This window comes from Magnolia sinica, chromosome 7 (assembly GCF_029962835.1).
Source record: "Magnolia sinica isolate HGM2019 chromosome 7, MsV1, whole genome shotgun sequence".
NCBI lineage: Eukaryota > Viridiplantae > Streptophyta > Magnoliopsida > Magnoliales > Magnoliaceae > Magnolia > Magnolia sinica.
This window is the reverse complement of record NC_080579.1, coordinates 78,714,442-78,719,169: the sequence shown is the minus strand read 5'-3', so window position 1 is coordinate 78,719,169 and position 4,728 is coordinate 78,714,442. Positions and strand designations below refer to the sequence as shown.

The following is a 4,728-nucleotide window of genomic DNA, read 5'->3' as shown; positions in this document are numbered from 1 at the left end:
ACGTTGTGATTGTCGAGTGGTCTTAGCATTATCCTTAAGATAAATGCGGTGAGTACAAATCGAGGGGTCGATTACCTTGAGGTCCGCTATCGTCCATCCAAGGGCTCCCTTATGCTCAATGAGAGTAGATATAAGCATACTCTCCTTTTCTTTCTCCAAGTGGGCAGAGATCACCACCGGGTATGTCTTATCTTTACCTAAATAGACATATTTCAAATCAGAGGGCAAAGGTTTTAGGTCAAGCTTCGGCGGCTTGAGGTTAGACGGTAGAGGCACTACATAAGTTTGGGGCAACTATTCAAATTGTGGCCTCCACCGATTAACTTCAAGTACCGGTGCAATATTAAGCAAGACACACGTCTCCCTAATCACGTCATCATCAAAATCATGGGAGTGGGCCAAGCACGTCTCTAGAGGGTCAGAGGATAAGATCAGAGGTGTCTATCTTCCACTAAAGAGTCAATCATGTTAATGTCGTGAAAATCGTCATCATCCTCTAAGTTTCTACCATTATTGAAAAAGATGTTCGACTCCAATGTCATATTCCCAAAAAACATAGTCATGACACCATTCCTGTAATTGATAATTGTGTTTGAAGTGGCAAGGAATGGGCGACCAAGAATGACGAGGATCTAAGTGCTCATGTTATTGATGGGTTCGGTGTCCAGGATGATAAAATCTACAGGGTAGTAAAATCTATCAACTTGGACCAACACATCCTCAATTATCCCTCTGGGTACACGAACAGAGCGATCTGCAAGTTGTAGTATGGTTAGGGTGGATTTTAATTCACCCAAACCTAACTGTTTGTATACCGAGTAGGGAATCAGATTGACGCTCGCTCCTAAGTCAAGAAGTACATGATCAATTCGGTGGTCCCCAATTACACATGATATAGTTGGGCTACCGAAATTTTTGAATTTCTGTGGCACGTCTTGCTTTAGGATGGCACCCACTTTCTCGGTCAAGAAGATCTTCTTTTGAATATTCTGTCGTCGTTTGGTCGTACATAAGTCTTTCAGAAATTTGGCATATGAAGGTATCTGTTTTACGACATTAAGTAGAGGAATGTTAACTTTCACTTGTTTCAACACCTCTAGGATATCCTGAAAGTTAGAGAGAGGTTTTGGTGCGACCAACCGTTGAGGAAATGGAGCAGCTGGTTTTCTAGAAGTTCCGGTTCTAATTTTTGTGGGGCCTCACGATATCCATTATTGTTGTTCTCTTCTGGTTCTTAAGGCTTTTCGGGCCTAAGCGGAAGAGTTTTATCAATGATCTTCCCACTCCTAAGAGTGGTGATGGATTTTGCGTGCCCCATTTGATTTGAAGAGCTGGGATCACCTATCTCGTATTGCGGTTTAGGATTGGGGAGCGGTTGTGCAGGAAGCATCCCCTTTTCTATAAGCGTCATAAGTGAATCCATCTTTTGCATAAAGTCTCGCATTGCATGGGTCAGCTCTTGCATGGAATTTTGAACCGGTTCTTCTTGAGGTTTCCCCTAATTTGGATTTTGATTGAAGAAACTTTGAGGGGTAGCAGTTTGTTCATTTCTCCAACTAACGTTTAGATGATTTTTCCAACCAGGATTGTATGTATTAGAGGTTGGTCCATTGAAAGGTCTTTGATATTTATTTACGGCATTAGATTGTTCATTCAACACTTCTCGAAAGGTAGGTATCGTAGGACAATTTTCAGTTGTATGAATATTGCAATCACAGATGCCACAAACAATTTCATTAACCTTATCCTTCTTTCCTTCCATGGCCTCAACTTTCCTTATGAGCGTAGTCACTTTACACTTGAGATCATCCTCTTCTTTCAAGAGATACAATCCACCTTTCTCCTTTAATTGAGTCGGCCTAGACGTGATGTTCGACTTTGGGTAATAGTCCCATGATTGTGTTTTTTCAGCAAGACTATCGAGGTACTCCCATACCTCGTCAACATTTTTATTAATGAATTCTCCATTACACATTGTCTCGACCATTTGGCGTATGGAAGATGTCAGTCCATCATAGAAAAAATTTATAATGTGCCACGTTTCAAAGCCGTGTTGTGGGCATGAACTAACCAAATCCTTGAACCTTTCCCAACATTGGTAAAATGTTTCATCCTTCTTTTGGGTGAAGTTCATGATTGCTTTTTTAAGGGTAATCATTTTATGATGTAGAAAGAATTTCTTTATAAATTCCATTTGCATATCATTCTATGTGTCAATGGATCTAGGATGCAGTGAATGTAACCACGTCTTAGCCTTCTCTTTTAAGGAAAAGGGAAAGAGTCTCAGCCTGATTGTGTCCTCAGATACATTTTGAAAATATAAAGTGGCTATGATTTCATCAAACTCTTTCAAATGTAAATATGGTTCTTCAGATTCAAGCCCATGGAACTTAGGAAGGAGTTGGATAACCCCTGGCTTGATATCCATATGTCCTGTATTTTCAGGAAAAATTATGCATGAGGGTGTACTCACCCCCGCTGGCTGTAGATAATCTCGTAAAGTACAAGGCGGGGGTGCTTGATGCACTTCATTCTCATCCTGAATGTCCTCCACCCTGGGTTGAAGTAGAAGAGGTTGGTTCTCAGCCATTACTTCACTTAACTCAGGGGATTTCGAGTGGTGTCTAGTCCTGCGATGGATAGTCAACCCCTCAACCAATTCTCCTTCAGTCAAGAGACGTTGAGTGTTGTCACGGGCCCACTTGGGCATGAAACACTCACAGCCCTCAATTAAATTCAAAACCTAATCCTAAGAAAGGAAAAGAAAATCTAAAAAGAAAAAGAGGGTTTGGAAAGAAGTTACCAACTTGGAGTCCCTAAGTTAAAAACACCTGCAAAAGAAAATAAAACAAGTCAGTTCCTAAAAGAAAGTGAAAATTTCTAAATTAAATTAGGAAAGTCCTAAACTAGAAAGTAAGTTACTAAAAGAGATCTGAAAAATTGAAAGTAGAGAAAGAACTTACCGAATTAGAAATTTCTATCTTAAAGGCCTACAAAATAGGAAAGTTAGTTTCTAAACAAAAATTCTATAAGTAGAGAATTAGGAAACAAAATTAGATTCTAAAAGAGTTAGAATTAGAAAGTTACTAAAAAAATAAAAATAGAAGTTAATTTCTAAAAAGGGAAATAACTAACCTAGTTTCTAAAAACAAAAGAGGAAGGTTTCTAAAAATAAACTATTTCCTACAAATAGGAAAATACTAGAATTAGAAAATTTCTAAAATTTAAACCATAATTTTAAAAGTAGAAAAAGTAGAGAAATTAGGAAGGAATTACCAATTTAGAAACTTATGTCAGGATCCTACAAAACAGGAAAACAAGTTAGTTCTAGAAATCAAATAAAAATCTAAGACTAAAGTTAGTCAAATTCTATTCTTAAACTAATTCTAAACCCAATTAATTTCAGAGAATCGCAACCGTTAGTCCCCGGCAACGGTGCTAAAAACTTGTTCACTCCCTAAGTATAGGATTGTGATGTAGTAATAAACTCGGTGAGACCGAGGTCGAATCCCAAGGGACTGATACCTGTACGTTATCTGAAACTAAGTAGAATGAGAACCAGATTAAGATGAAATCTAAATCGAATGATTTTTGAGAAATAATAGTGAAATACTAAGCTAAAACTTAATGAATTTAGAGGAAGGAAACTAGGGATTCAGAGGATCCACTTGTAGAGATCAGGGAGATCTTATGCCTGCATCAAGAATTATGGAATTTAAACTGAACTTCCTTTGATATAGTTTTCAAGAGGTGAAAGGTATATGAATTAGAATCGATCCCATCACCAAACCATGCCCAGGAGACAAAGTCAACAACAGAATTAAACTAATTACCAACCAATTAGATGATGTATGAAGGTTAGGAAGGGTACCGTCATCCGACCATGCCCATGAGACGATGGTGAACAACAGGGCTTCCTGATGTCATAAACATCAAAAGGAGGAAGAAATACTCAAAGCCATCGCAGATCTATTGTAATTTCAGTCACAACAAACCATAAAAAAACTGAAAGTATTCCTTTTAATTTGAACTAAAATCAACATCAATCAGTCTAAACAAGAGGCACAAGCAAAGTCTCTCCCATCAGACTACGAGCTTCACCTCTTAGCCCTAGCTAAGAGGTTTAGCCACACATGAATGGGCTGGACCCTTTAAACAAAACAAATAAAAAGAAAAAGAAAGAGAAAACAAACTTCTATCTCCCTGTCTCTATGCTCCACGTCCAATGTCAAGTCCTCCCTCCTGCTGCCCCTTTTCACGTTCCAGATCTCTTCCTTTTATAGAAAAAGGCTACGTTTGGGAGCTGCTGTGATAGCGTCAGAAACGAAGTAGGCTGCGGAAGCTTTCTTTACGCAGCAAGGTCGGTGCATATACATCCCTTACGCAGTAAAAATCTGATCCTCATAATTCCATTCTTCCTTGTAGTTCCTCCAGAAGATCAACGTCCCTTGGGACGTTTTTGAGTGGCCTACACGATGGACGGATCAGATCAACTGTCTGATCATCACCGAGACCACACCACAGTCCGCAAAAGTCGGCTGCGTCCGAGCGCAAAATAGGGATTTGCGCTGATTGCGCTGCGACGTTGGTGGGGCCCACTTCTTTGCTATTTTAATAAATCCAACCCGTCCATTAGAGTCTACTCAAATTTTCAGTTGGAATTGACTGCTCTTGGATTGCGTTTGATGCGGTCCACCTGATCTTTCTCGCCGCCGTTCGTCCGATGTT

At 39.4% G+C, this 4,728-nt stretch overlaps 1 non-coding gene across 1 annotated transcript; it reads left to right on the top strand.

Moving 5' to 3' along the window:
* The first annotated feature begins 2,045 nt into the window (after positions 1–2,045).
* LOC131252334 (small nucleolar RNA R71) lies at positions 2,046–2,152 on the top strand. The gene has a single exon (XR_009174360.1). It is a non-coding gene; the product is annotated as a small nucleolar RNA R71 (small nucleolar RNA).
* Positions 2,153–4,728: the final 2,576 nt, after the last annotated feature.